We start from the raw sequence: 16033 nt of genomic DNA, 5'->3' as shown, positions 1-16033 counted from the left end.
CTTACACAAAGCAGTCATCTTAAAACCCATAAAGTAATACATACTGGAGGGAGATTCTAAATATGTAATTAGTGTGATGAAGCCTATTCACACCGGAGTTATCTTCTAATACATGAAAGAACACATACTGGAGAGAAACCTTATAAATGTAATCAGTGTAGTAAGTCATTTATATCTCACAGTCATCATCAAGTTGATGAAAGAATTTATACTGGATAGAAACCCTACAAATGTAATGAATGTGATATAGCCTTTTCACAGCCCAGGTGTTTTCGATTACATGAAAGAACACATACTGGAGAGAAACCTTACCAATGTAATCAGTGTGATAAAGCCTTTGCACAAGGCAATAATCTCAAAGTGCATACAAGGATGCATACTGGAGAGATCCCTATGAATGAAATCAATGTGGTAAAGCCTTTGCATATGACTAATCTTTTGGGATGCATAAAAGAACAGATACTGGAGAGAAACATTACCAACATAATCAATGTGGTAAAGCCTTTGCAGAAAGCAGTCATCTTCAAACCCGTAACGTACTACATACTGGGGAGACTCTGCAAATGTAATCAGTGTGATAAAGCCTCTTCACAACAGAGTGGTCTCCAAATACAAAAAAGGAAACATTCTGTAGAGATACCTTAGAAATGTAATCAATGTGATGAAGCCTATTCACAACACAATGGTCTTACCTACAATAACTCATATTGGAGAGGAACCCTATGAATGTAAGGGATTTGGTAAAGCCTTTGCACATTACAATATGCTCCAATAACATAAAAACAACCATACTGAAGAAACTATGAATGTAATCACAGGGTGAAGCATTTGAACATCACCGTAGTCTCTAGAAACTAAAAAGGAACCATCTAGGAAAGAACCCCTATAAAGTTCTTTAACATGGTAAGGTCTTTGCACATATCTGTAGTCTTCATCATCATGGAAGGATTCATACATTAGAGAAACCATATGAACAAAAGAAATGTGGTAAAGCTTTTGCTCATCACAGTTATCTCTTATTATAGAAAAAAAGGAGACATTAAAGAAAGATCCTACAAGTATGATAGAAGTGATGAAGCCATTTCACAAAACCGTTATCTCTGACTACATTAGAGGGAAGATAATGATGACAAACACTATNAATGTAATAAATGGGGTAAGCCCATTATATAACATGGTCAACTTTAAATAAAGAAAAAGACATACTAGACAGGAACCCTATGAATATAAGCAATGTAGTAAACACATGAAACCACTCATACTGGAGAGAAACAGTATTGAAGGTATTAAATATGGTGATGTCTTTGCTTGTCACCTTGGTCTGTAGATAAACACACAAAAATCATAATGCAGAAGAGCAACCCTCCAAATATAATTGACATGATAAACCATTTTTATAAGTCATCTTTGAATACGTAAACACATACTGAAGAGAAAACCTATGAGTGTAAGCAATAGTGTGGCGCCTTTTCATATTAAGGTAAAAGAATATATGCTCTGGAAAAAGCCTCCAAAAGCAGTCTGTGAGATGAAGCGATTTTACATCACAGTCCTCTTCAAAATCATGCAAAGAGTCATTCTGGAGAGAAACCTCATAAATGTATTTTAAATCTTAAAGCCTTTGGAAATTTCTATACCCTTCATGATCATGAAAGTATTCATAGAGGAGTGAATCTCTGTGAATGCAAGCAATGTGGTAAACCCTTTGCTTACACATCACAGTTCTCACCAAATGCAGAAAACACCACATACTGGTGAGAATACTTATGAGTATATTTAATATTGTGAAGCCTTTGCACATTTCTGTAATCATCTTCATGTCTATTTATACTGGAGAGAAGGCATGTGAATTCGAGCAAGGTGACAAACTCTTTTATCTGCTTCCTTGCAAAATGTTTATTTAGGAGCCCTGAGTGGTTTGACTCCTGATAACATGGAGGTGGTTGTCAGGGAACCCAAGACTGAAAGAGAAGTCACTGTAAGGCTGGGGAAATCAGGTATTTACAGAGAGCCCTGGAGTATGGATGAACTGTCAGGGAGGGAGCTTTAAGTGTGGAAGCCAGAGGATCAAAAGGCCAAACAGCAGTGCTTGTGGAGACCCAGAAGACAAGCTAGCTCCTGCTGTACTTTCTGTATCCACTCAGCTATTTTGGGTCAGCCCTCTTCCAGGTCTTCCATTCTTCTTGGAAACTCTAAGTAGCTTTCAGTGCCAGAACCCCACAGTCCACCACTTGGCAGTACCACTTGTTCCTTAAACTGAGGAGGACTGACGCTGTCATTGCTCTAAGTTATTTGGTTGATAGAAATAATGATATTCTAAAGAGCATTTGTAGATCTCTCTTTGGGTAATATGTAGTGAAACCATGTACCCTTTGAAATTTGAATTTCCCCTAAACGCAATCTGGGAAAGACTGGTTCCTCCCGATGAGTATGTTCTTGTTGAATAAGAAAGGAAGCTACAATTCGGATGGGTTTACAGATGGGAAACATTCATGCATTGGTTAGATTTCTTAATTGTGCATATATCTTGCCTGCTATCTGCTCACATTAGGACCCCAAGGATAATTAGGTTATATCTTCATCACTTGTTCAAAGAAGTCACACTGAATAAATACCTTAATAATGTCAATTTTCATTAGTAATTTGTTTTTCTTATGTATTGATTTCTCTCTCTCTTCTTTTTAGGAATTTTTTATTTATTGTGTAAGTACACTGTAGCTGTCTTCGGACACACCAAAAGAGGACATTAGCTGTCATTATAGATGGTTGTCTGCCACCATTTAGTTGCTGGGAATTGTATTCAGGACACCTCTGGAAGAGCAGTCAGTGCTCTTAACCACTCAGCCATCTCTACAGCCAAATTTCTCTCTCTAGCTGAATTCTCCCACTATAAATCTCTGACAGGCATGGATGTCAGTAGAACATAAAACAGATCTGCCCACCATGCTGTCAGAGTGACTGCATTACAGATGGCCATGTCACAGCTAGGGAACTTGATTCTTTTAATTAATTTAATAAGTATGAGTGGCTGAGCCGTGGTATAAATAGCCATGGCACAGACTCTTGTCCTAACTGGAGTAACAGAAGAAAGCACCCATCAAATGCATACCTCCTGTTCCTTGCAACTATGAGCAATATAGTTTTCCTTTATCATTGATACCGTTTAACTCAGCAAAGGACTAGTGTTAATGTCTCCTTATGCTATAGTTAGTGAAAACCAGACTCACACAGATAAGTAGCTTTACAATGGAGTTAAGTGTAACTGCTCATCTTACTCTTCCAAGCCAGGCATTGTAACACTGGCCTATGATCATTGTCCTTAGAAAGTGGAGGGAGGAATCTCAAAGTCATGCAAGGTGAGACTTGTTACTTGGGTGTGGTGAGAGTCCAATGGATCCAATTGGAGATTGTGATTACCTCATATCAATGTCCAAAATCTTCCCTGCAGCTCCAGAACTTCCAGACCATGATACCACCAGGTGCTACCTGCGGTATAAACATGCCATATTTTCTATTCTCCATGTTTTAGTCCGTGTCATCCTAGGTTGCTTCATTCTCAGACTCCTGTAACTCATTGAAGAGTGGAATTGTGCAATTGAAAAAACTTAGCATCAGGTGGCTATGAGACCCTTAATTGCATATCCAACAAAAGTTTTCAGCCTAGGGCTGGAGAGCTGGCTCAGTGTTTAAGAGCACTGACTGCTCTTTCAAAGGTCTTGAGTTCAAATCCCAGTACCCACATGGTGGCTTACAACCATCCATAATGGGATCCAGTGCCGTCTTCCAGTGTGTCTGAAGACAGCGACAATGTACTACTCACGAAAAATAAATTAATTAAAAAAAAGTTTTCAGCCATAAAACTATATACACACCCAACAAAAATAGGCTGATATGGTTTTATTTTTATAGCTGTGCGTACCTATCCATAGATACTTAACAAGGAAGTATGTGGAAGAGATGAAGAAAGGACAAAGAACTTAGAAAACGTAATAAATAACGTAATAAATTTTTATTAAAATGTTATAAAGTTAAAGTAAAAAGCTGCAAGAAAAATAGGACACTAGGTAAGAGCCCTGGTTCTTGTTATAGAGGACACAGTTTCTTTTCAGAGATATGACCTGGTAGCTAAGCATCTCCTGTAACAGCATTCCCAAGGCATCTCATGGACTTTGTAGGTATTGTGCTCAGACATACGCATGAAAACACCCATATAATGAAAATAAACACTTAAAACATAATACAATGATGACCTAGCCCTAAGTCATGTAGTCACCTGTTCATAACAGTCACACATACACACACACACACACACACACACACACACACACACACAGAGGATTTGCATGAGGAAAATGGGATTTGCTTCAAACAGAATAGAAGAACAGTCTGGCGAGTCCAGTGCTCTGAGTCATCAGAGTAGAGAATCAGCTTTGTGAGTCACCATTATGAACAAGGACCTGAGAGAACCAGGGTTTTTTAATTACCCAGCCTGTATTAATACCATGTATGTGAATGAAGGGTGATCAGATTGGTGGGTATACTACTTGTGGAGGTTTGCTTCACCCAATAAATATTGAATTTGCAGGTATGGGGCATTCTTTGTAAATATGTCTGATGCATTTGCCCAGTGAGGTCAACTCAGAATTGAGAAGAAGGCCATTGGCTGTGGCTGTGTATTTGGTTGGTCAAACATATCTTTTAATGCCATTCCCTCTGCTAGGAAATCACTGATCTTATCTCATAATTAATTTTATTCTCCAATGTCTTCTGTCGTTTAGAATTTCTTTCCTTTTTTTCACAACACTACTGATTATTTCCTGTAGAAGAATGTCTCCTGTATCTCAGGCTTGGTTTTGCTGTTCAGTTGAGAATGGCTTTGACCATGCAATCCTGCCTCTGCTGCCAAGTGCTGGAAAGACAGACAGTCTTGCTACTTCTTCAAGGCAGGCTATTGGCTGATCAATGAAAAGATAAACTATACCAGTGAATGTGTGTCCTCTAGCTTTTATTGAGATTTAGAAATGAAATTAGACCTATGCAAGAATTGATTTCTATGATTAACTTTGAAGCTCCTACAGGCATATTAAAAAAACGGGATGGGAAAAATGCACAAACAAACAAAAAAAATGCTGAATTTATTGTGAAACAAATTTACTATAGTTTAACCAAAATAGAAGATCAGGGTAATATGAAGTGCCCCTGCTGAGCAGAGCTGCACATAAGATGGTCGTCCTGAGAGGAAAGATATGGTTAAAACTTGGTGTACTTGGTTGGGCTGGTGAGATGGCGCAGTGGTTAAGATCGCCGACTGCTCTTCCAAAGGCCCTGAGTTCAAAATTTCCAGCAACCACATAGTGGCTCACAACCATCTGTAACGAAATCTGATGCCCTCTTCTGGAGTATTTGAGGACAGCTACAGTGTACTTACATATAATAAATAAATAAATCTTTAAAAAAAAAAAAAACAAAACTTGGTGTACTCTAATACAAATTGCAAGTTTCTAGGGTCACAAAATCTGGTTGTGCTAGTTAAAATCATTTTTGGCATATAATCCACCATTCCCTTCTGCTCTCTCGGGCCTCGAAGCCCTCCCATAGACCACTCATTGTTTTTAGTAATTTACTGCCTGTTTTGCTTTAGGACCAGTTATTATTTGAATGTGACCTATGTTTGGCTGCAGGAACTCACACCATTTAATCAAGGATGACTACATAAGACATTGAGTGTGTGATAGACTGTGCACACCTAAGATCCTCTGCTCAGAAGAGAAAGAAAATGTGCTCTAGGAGATGTGAAGAACTTGTACAGAGCTATGCAATTTCCACAATAAGACCCTGTCTGCTCCTAGGGTGGAAGGGCAGAGCTGCAAGGCCATGTGCTGTTTCAGTTAGTTGATAGCTGCTCAACAACTAGAGTAGCTGCTACTGTTCTGGGGCCAAGCTGGATGAGCCTGGCTAGTGATGCACTTTGGAGAATTCTAGGAATTAGGAGCACTAGTGGGAGATGGCATCTTTGTTCTTCCCAGAATTCTACTTGCATGCAGGTGTAGGGAGCTGTGAGGGAGACCACAAGCCAGTCCATAGTGACAGGGGGTCAGGGAGTCACTGTCCCCAGATCAGGAAGAGCAAACTGGCTGAAGTCTCACAGTCTGAGCTGCTAGAATAGAAACAGAGTGTGTGCCATATTTCAGTTCTGCTGTTAAATGTGGTGATCTGGGCAAGAACCCTTAGACTCTCAGTCATCCTGAATGTAGATTCCCAGGAGGAGGGTGAAGATCTGCATCCCTTCCAGTCAAAAGCTATGCTGCATACAATACCCACTTAGTGTACACATGCAGGTACTACTTTTGGTTTGTACTCTAATGTCAGTCTGGAAAAATGAAGGTTTGTTTTTGTTTAGTTTTTGAGTTCTGAACATTGCATTTCACATTCAGTTTTGTGTGACAAAGTTTCCAGATAGTTTAGAAAGGTAGAAAGAAGGAAACGGACTTTGTCCTTCATCAGTGTTAGATTGATATAATTTCAAATTCTCATGACCAACAGACACAATGTTGTCATTAGTTGAAACTCAACTCTAGGGCACAGAAGGAATTGCTGAGATGTCTGTTCTCAGGCGTGCATGGTATTGTGTGAAGGTGGAAAGAACACATTCTCTACACCTTGTGTCTTAATCCATGTGGCAGGAAGCAGACATTAAATTAGCCTTCAGCATAGGTTTGTGTGTGTGTAGGTGGGGCTGGGTTTGCCTGAATCCAAAAATGGGGTGTTAGTGCCTGCAGAACCATGCATTGCCCTCTTTTGTGATCACCTCCATTTCAAAAATGAGCTCTATGTCATGGTGCTTCTCTGTTTGGAAGGGAAATCAGTAGTAGCTGGAGGGTCAGAAACATAACAATTTAGGGGATACTCTTAATTATTTTGTATGAATAGTCTGTAACTATTCAGTTCCTATACACCTATGATCATAGTAAACAGTCAAATTCACATTTATTTTGTTTTGTTTTTTTGGTTTTTTGAGACAGGACTTCTCTGTGTAGCCATGGCTGTCCTGGAACTCACTCTGTAGACCAGGCTGGCCTCGAACTCAGAAATCTACCTTTCTCTGCTTCCCAAGTGCTGGGATTAAAGGCGTGTGCCACCATCACCCAGCATTCACATTTTTCCTAATGGAATTTCTTTAGGTATTTTTTTAAAAAGTCTATTTTTGTGTTTTTCTTTCTCTCCAGCACCTCATTTTCCATACCTATTAAACACATATTTAATTGATGTAGCTTTGTGGTACAGAAGTCATATTGTGTCTATGTGTATACTCTTTCTTCATAATCTTACTGAGAATTCTGAGTTTTTCCACATGTTTATTAGTTTGCAATCAACGTTCCTGTGTTAATAATTTTCCTTGGATCGTATTGAATCAATGCTCCTAATTGATGATATCCAACATTGCCTTTCTTTTTTTTTTTTTTTTTTTCCGGGAAGTACATTATTTTCATGGTGCTTTTTATTATAGTATAAAAGGGTACAAGAAGCCGGCCAGTCAGAGTTTTCATAAAATGACAACATTTCTATGGATTTTGGCAGTCTTCTCATTATATTTTCCGTGCACTTGAAACTGGTTGTAAGAAATAACATCTGATATGAGAGTTGTCTTGGTTAGGGTTACTATTCCTGCATAAACATCGTGACCAAGAAACAATATGGGGAGAAAAGTGTTTATTCAGCTTACACTTTCCACATTGCTGTTGATCACCAAAGGAAGCCAGGACTGGAACTCTAGCAGGTCAGGAAGCAGGAAATGATGCAGAGGCCATGGAGTGAAGTTCTTGGCTTGTTTTCTTACAGAACCCAGGACTACCAGGCCAGGGATGGCACCATAGAGCCTCATAGAAGCAGGGAAAGAGGGGATTGGGCGTTTCGGGGAGAGGGGGAACCAGGAAAGGAGGTAACATTTGAAATGTAAATAAAGAGAATGTCCAATTAAAAAAAGAAAGCCAGGCAGTATTGGAACATGCCTTTAATCCTACAACTTGGAAGGCAGAGGCCGACAGATTTCTGAGTTCGAGGCCAGCCTGATCTACAGAGAAAGTTCCAGGATAGCCTTGGCTAAATAGAGAAACCCTGTCTCGAAAAACCAAACATAGGAGAATAAAAGGAAGGAGGGAAGGAAGAAAGGTGAAAAAATTATTGCAAAATATCATATCCCTGTTTTATTCTATGAACATTTTCTTTTTTTTAAAGATTCATTCATTCCTTTATTTACTTTTAATTTATTCATTTATTTATTTATTTTATGTATATAAGTACACTGTTGTTATACAGGTGGTTGTGAGACCACCAATAGGATAAATCCCAAGTTGGGCTGTTCTATGGACAGCCTTTTTGTGAATCTCTGCTCCATTTGTATCACTCATTTATTTAGTCAGCTACAATTTTATGTCAAAACTTTTGGAGATAGTTTGGTGACCCCCATCCCTCCACTGGAGGACCTGTCTATCTACTGGAGGTGATCTCATCAGGTTCCAATGCCCCACTGTTGGGCATTTTGACTAAGGTCATCCCCATTTAGTCCTGGGAGCCTCTGGAATTTCCTGGAGGTTCCCCATGCCTCCCACCCCTACAAATGCATATTCCCATGCATTCTCTTGTTGCTTTGAGTCTCTCTGCTCTCTTCCCTCACCCCATACCTGATCCTGCCCTTATTTTCCCTCCCCTTCCACCTCTCCCACACAGAGCCCACCCTGCCTCCACCTCCCATGATTCTTTCCCCCCCTGTAAGTGGGATTCCAACATCCTCACTTGGTCCTTTCTTCTTGTTAAACTTTTATGGTCAGTGGATTGTATCCTGGGTATTCTGTACTTTTTGGCTAACATGTAATTACAGTGAATACATACCATAAATATCATTCTTTTGCCTGCAAAATTCATTATGTCCTCATTTTTAATAGATGAATACTATTCCATTGTGTAAATGAGCCACATTTTCCATATCCATTCTTCAGTAGATGGACATCTGAGAAGGTTGCAGCCTCTGGTTATTATGAATAAGGGTGGGATGAACATAGTAGAACATGTGTCGTAGTGGTATGGTAGAGCATCTATCTATAGGGTATAGTCTAGTGGCTGTATGACTGGTTTTTCAGGTAGAATTATTTCCACTTTTCTGAGGAACCACTAGATTGATCTTCAAAGTGGTTGTACTGGTTAGCAAATCCACCAGCAAAGGAGGAATGTTCCTCTACTCCACATCCTTGACAGCATGTGCTGTCACTTGAGCTTTATATGTTAGCCATTCTTATTGGTGTAAGGTGGAATCTGATGGATATGGATCAATTGTATTGTTTGATAAGCCAACTGCCAGGTAGGCCTGCACCATTTGTTAAAGATGTGGGGATTTTTTCCTTGATTCTTTTGGTTTCTTTGTTCGAATATCAAGTGTCCATGGTTGCATAAGTTTAATTCCTTGTCTTCAATTCTATTCCATTAATTGCCCTGTCTCTAGACCAACACCATGTGGTTTTGATCACTATTGCTCTGTAGTATAGGGATGGTGATTTCCCTAGACATGCTTTCCTTGTTAAGAACTGTTATTGCTACCCTGGATATTTTGTTTTCATATGACAGTTGTAATTCGAGAATTGTTTTTTCTGTGGAGAATTATGTTGGCATTTTGATGGGGATTGCATTGAATCTGTAGGTTCCTTTTGGTGAGGTGGCCATTTTCACTATGTTAATCCTACTAATCCATGAGCATTGAAAATTTCCATCTTCTGAGGTCTTCTTCATTTCCTTTCTTAAGGGACTTGAAGATCTTTGTCATATAGATCTTTTATTTGCTTGATTAGATTTATTAGCAGGACACTGCATATCATTTGTGATCACAGTTATCTTCAAAAGCACGCAAAGAGTCATTCTGGAGCGAAACCTTATGAATGTATTTTAAATTGTAAAGCCTTTGGAAATTTCTATAGCCTTCATGATCATGAAAGTATTCATAGAGGAGTGAATCTCTGTGAATGCAAGCAATGTGGTAAACCCTTTGCTTACACATCACAGTTCTCAGCAAATGCAGAAAACAAATCATACTGGCAAGAAACCTTATGAATATATTTAATATTGTTAAGCCTTTGCACATTTCTGTCATCATCGCCATGACTATTTATACTGAAGACAAGGCCTGTGAATGCAAGCAATGTGGCAAACTCTGCTTCCTTGCAAAATGTTTATTTAGGAGCCCTGTCTCGAAATCCCCCCCCCCAAAAAAAATTTCTTTGTATTGTATAGAATCCATACTCCTGATTGCTGATATCCAACATTGCTTTTCTTTACATTTTTTTTTTCTGGAAGTACATCATTTTGATGGTGCTGGAAAGAACCAAGATGTCCTTCAACAAAGAAATGGATGTAGAAAATGTGGCACATTTACACAATGGAGTACTACTCAACTATTAAAAATAATAAATTAATCAGATTCTTTGGCAAATGGATAAAACTAGAAAGTATTATCCTGAGTGAGGTAACCCAATCAGAAAAGAAGATACATGGAATGCACTCACTGATAAGTGGATATTAGCCAAAAAGTTCTGAATACCCAAGATAGAATTCACAGACCATATGAAGCTCAAGGAGAAGGAAAACCAGAGTGTGGGTGCTTCTGTCCTTCTTAGAAAGGGGAACAAAATATTTATGGGAGTAAATTGAGGTTCAAAGTGTAGAGCAGAGATTGAAGGAAAGGTGATCCAGAGACTGCCACATCTGGGGATCCTTCCTGTATACAGTCACCAAACCCAGACACTGTAGTGGATGCCAAAACGTGCTTGCTGAAAGGAAGCTGATACAGATGTCTCCTGAGGAGCTCTGCCAGAGCCTGACTAATACAGAGGCACATAATAGCAGCCAACTATTGGAATGAGCACCTTAATGGAGGATTTAGAGAAAGGACTAAAGGAGCTGAAGGGGTTTGCAACCCCATAGGCTGAACAACAATATCAACCAACCAGAGCTACCAGGGACTAAGCCACCAACCAAGGAGTACACATGGAGGGACCCATGGCACCAGCTGCATATGTGGCAGAGGATGGCTTTGTGAAGCATCAAGGGGAGGAAAGGCCCTTAGTCCTGTGAAAGCTTGATGGATGCCCCAGTGTAGGGGAATTCGAGTGCGGGTATGGTGGGAGTGGGCTGATGAGTGGGGGAACACCCTCATAGGAGCAGGGAAAGCGGGGATGGGGGAGGGGGTTTACTGAACCAGGGGAACTGTGAAAGGGGACAATATTTGAAATGTAAATAAAGAAAATATCCAATAAAAATATAGTCTTACTGAGAATTCTGAGTTTTTCCTCCTGGCATGTAACTTTGAAACAAGTTGGGAGCTGGGCATGGTGGCACATGCTTTTAATCCCAGCACTCAGGAAGCAGAAGCAGGTGGATTTCTGAGTTCAAGGCCAGCCAGGTCTACAAAGTGAGTTCCAGGACAACCAGGGCTATGCAGAGAAACCCTGTCTCGAAAAACAAAACAAAACAAAACCAAAACCAAACAAACCAAAAAAAGAAAAGAAAAAAGAAAAAGAGCAAGTTGGGGAGAAAAGTGTTTATTCAGCTTACACTTTCCACATTGCTGTTGATCACCAAAGGAAGCCAGGACTGGAACTCTAGCAGGTCAGGAAGCAGGAACTGATGCAGAGGCCATGGAGGGAAGTTCCTGGCTTGTTTTCTTACAGAACCCAAGACTACCAGCCCAGGGATTGCACCATAGACCCTCAGAGAAGCAGGCAAAGTGGATGGGATAGAGTGGTTTCGGGAGATGTGGAACCAAGCAAGGAGATAACATTTGAAATGTAAATAAGAGAATGTCCAAAAAAAAAAAAAAAAGTCAGGCAGTAATGGAACATGCCTTTAATCCTACCATTTGGAAGGCAGGGCCTGACAGATTTCTGAGTGGGAGGCGAGCCTGTTCCTCAAAATGAGTTCCAGGATAGCCGGTCCTAAACAGAGAAACCCTGTCTCAAAAAACAAAAATAAAATAGAAAAATGAAAGAAAGGAAGGAAGAAAAAATTGTCATTGCAAAATACCATATCCCTGTTTTATTCTATAAACATTTTTTAAAGATTTATTTATTTATTTTACGTATATAAGTACACTGTAGCTTTTCAGGTGGTTGTGAGCCTTTATGTTGTTGTTGGGAATTGAATTTAGAACCTCTGCTCACTCCAGCCATCCCTGCTCACTCCAACCCAAAGATTTATTTATTATTATGAATAAGTACACTGTAGCTGTCTTCAGAAATACCTGAAGAGGGCATCAGATCTCATTATTGGTGATTGTGGGCCATCTTATGGTTGCTGGGATTTGAACTGAGGACCTTTGGAAGAGTAGTCAGTGTTCTTACCCAGTGAGCCATCTCGCCAGCTGGAGCATTACCTTTAAGGTCCTGTTAGGTCTTTATATAATGGCTTGACCTTTAAGAGTGTATTCTATATCCAGAATAGGCTTTATATCATGATGTCTATAACACTGTTGTATTTTAGTGAACATAAATATCTGAGTAGCATCAGTTTTACTCTGTAAAGGCATTTTCTTTTTTTTTTTTAATTTATTTTATTTTTTAGATTCATTGATCTTATCTGCATGTATACTGGCATGCCAGAAGAGGGCTTCAGACTCCATTGTAGATGGTTGTAAGTCTTGGTGGGGTTGCTGGGAATTGAACTCATGATCTCTGGAGGAACAGACAGTGTTCTTAACTGCTGAGCCATCTCTCTGGTCCAGGGTAAAGGCATTTTCAAAACAGTCATCGTCACTAATAAGTGTGCAATCTCAGAATCATTCATCTCAGAACTCAAGGAAGAAGTACATTGGAGCTCCCAACATGTATCAATTGTATGATATATCTATGCCATGTATATATTTTAATTTTTCAAACTATACAAAATAAAACACACAATCCATTGTGTCACATTGCTTTAAACCAGCATGAATAAACAACCTGGATTTTTAATTTGATATATTTCGAAGGGCTGCCATTTTTAATTTTTTAAATTCCTGTGGAACATTTAGATTCTGGGATCTTTCAAGGGTGCGGGTTACTTGATACTGTTGGTCTTCCTATGGTGTTGCCATCCCCTTCAGCTTCTTCAGTCCTTCCCCTAACTCTTCTACAGGGGTTCCCAACTCAATCCAATGGTTGGCTGTAGGTGTCAGCATCTGTCTCAGTCAGCTGCTGGCAGAGTCTGCAAGCACAACATGGCATCAGAAATGTTGTCAGGTGAGCCGGGCGTGGTGGCCGAACTTCTGAACCTGTAACCCAACCACAAGTAAATGATGTTTTTATAAGTGTTGTTTGGTTATCCCATCCCGTGGGATTCAGTTATTCGTGGGTTCGAGGGGGACCGTAAACCTGGAAGGAAATGAGAGGAAGAAAAAGAGAAACAGGAGACCAAGAAGATTGTACCTATCAAGGTCTCATTTATTAAGCTGAGGTGCCTTCTTTTTAAAGCATACATCGCGGGGAATAGGAGAGAGGTTGAGGGGGAATTTTACAAAGAACAAAGAAGTGGGCATCTGCTGACATGGGGGCCGAAGTCAGGTGCCAGGCAGCAAGCACTCTGCATCTTATCTTAGGAACATAGATCCTCCTTGACAGCCTTGGGTGTCAGGCTGGGCTCAGGCGTAACTCATGTCCTTGGATGTCATGGGAACTCAGGAAGAGATAGGGAAGAGGGGACTATAATTCAGCTTTTACAGCTTCAGGTGCCAGGAAGGGAATAGGGAGGTTGGGGGTGACAACCAGCTCCTAGCACGAGACCATTTTGGCCTGTTAGGGAGATTGTGAAGGGCTCGCTTTCTCACAGGATAGTCTCTGACATTTGGTCAGCTGGACAGTGGTGGTGTATGCCTCTGATCCCAGCACTTGGGAGGCCAAGGCAGGTGGATTTCTGAATTCAAGGTCAGACTCTAGTCTGCAGAGTGAGTTCAAGGAGAGCCAGGGCTATATAGAGAAATCCTTTCTTGAAAAACCAAAACCAAAACCAAAACCAAACAAACATGCCAGAGTTACCTTGGTCATTGTTTTTCTTCATAGCAGAAAATCCCTAATTACCGCAGTGGGGCGGTGGGGTTGCTTCAATTTTTTCCCTTTTCATCTGATGTTGGCTGTTGGTTTGCTGAATATTGTTGTGGATAGGCCTGGGCTAATTATATTTTATGTTAATTCTATTCTCCCTTCAGAGGTTGCCAACAAGGAATTAGTCAGCACTCAGGCGATTTTCAGTAAACCTGCTTCCCACCTTAAATTGTAAAATAAAGGAGAGCTAATGATTGGGCAGATAAAAGGGAAGGTGGAGAGGAAGGTGTGAGGGAGAGAAGAAGGAGAAAATGGAAGAAGGAGAAAATGCAGAGGAGGAGGAGGAAGAGGGAGAAATGCAGAGCAGAAGCACATTGCCTGAAGAAACTGCAAGTTCTAAGGGGTCTCATAAGCTGTGGTAGATGGTAGTGTAGCGATAGATCTTCCAATCTAGGCACACAGCATGTAATCATATTAATTGTATTGTGTTTTCATTGCCGGGGCATATTTGGGTTGGGGAGATTTACCGAAACGGTATATGGCTTTTATTATGTTTAGTTATATGCCTTGAATTCCTGATCTCTCCATGACATTTAACATGAAGGGGTGCTGTATTTTGTCATTGGCTTTTTTGGCACTTAATGATATGATCATGTGATTTTTGTTTTTCAGTTTGTTTATATAGTGGAATATGTTCATGAATTTTCATGTATTGAACCATCACTGTATCCCTGGGATGAAGCCTACTAGATCACTGTGAATGATGGTTTTGATGTGGTCTTGGACCTTATTGAGTATTCTGTTTGGTTGTTTGGTTGGTTGTTTGGTGGGTCGTTTTTTCGAGACAGGGTTTCTCTGTGTAGCCCTGGCTGTCCTGGGACTCACTCTGTAGACCAGGCTGGCCTCAAACTCAGAAATCCAGCTGCCTCTGCCTCCCACGTGCTGGGATTAAAGGAGTGAGGCGACTAGGGTGAAAATCTTTTGCCTACACCCACAGTGACCCACCTACTCCAACCAGGTCACACCAATTCCAACAAGGCCACACCTCCAAAAGGTGCCACTCCCTAGTCCAAGAATATACAAACCATCACACTCAGCAACTCTCCAGTCGGAGGCTGGTCTTTGGCAAGCTGTCCTGTGTTGGAACTCAAATCTTCTTTGTCAAAAGGGGATTATGCAGCTCCACTTCTCTGGTTTTGCCATCAACAGCACACACAAAAATTGACACATAGTCGGCAGACCAAATTATCCCTTTGGCCATCCCAATATCCTGGGATAACTAAAGTGTTAGAGCTCCATTGGACTTTAACATTTCTTTAAGTGCTTCCCAGTCATTTAAGATTCCTCTGTTGAGAATTCTGTGTTTAGCTTTGTACCCCATTTGTAATTAGATTGTGTTGTTGGTGTCTTAACTTCTTGAATTTTTGGTAAATTTTGGCTATTAGCTCTCTGTCAGATGTAGGGTTGGTAAAGACCCTTTCTCAGGCTGTAGGGCCCCATTTTGTTACATTGACAGTTTCCTTTCCTGCCTGAAGCTTTGCACTTTCATGAGACCTTATTCATCCATTGTTGATCTTAGAGCCTGAACCATTGCTATTCTGCTAAGGAAACTGTCTCCTGTACCAATGAGTTCAAGGGTATTTCCCACTTTATAGTCTATGAAATTTAATGTATATCCATTTTTGTGTTGAGGTCCTTGATCCACCTGGACTTAAGTTTTGTGCATAGTTATAAAAATGGATCTATTTTCATTCTTCTATATGTAGATATCCAGTGATACCAGCACCATTCTTTGAAGATACTTTATTTTTTCCACTATAAAGTTTTGGTTTCTTTGTCAAAATCAAGTGTCCATGAGTGTGTGGGTTTATTTCTGGGGTTTCTATTTGATTCCCTTGATCAAAGTGTGTGCTTCTGTACAAATAAAATGCAGTTGTTTTTTATTGTTTTTGTTTTTTTTTTGTTGTTGTTGTTTT

Source organism: Mus caroli, chromosome 7 (genome assembly GCF_900094665.2).
Source record: "Mus caroli chromosome 7, CAROLI_EIJ_v1.1, whole genome shotgun sequence".
Taxonomy (NCBI): domain Eukaryota; kingdom Metazoa; phylum Chordata; class Mammalia; order Rodentia; family Muridae; genus Mus; species Mus caroli.
Note: the sequence above shows the minus strand (reverse complement) of the source record.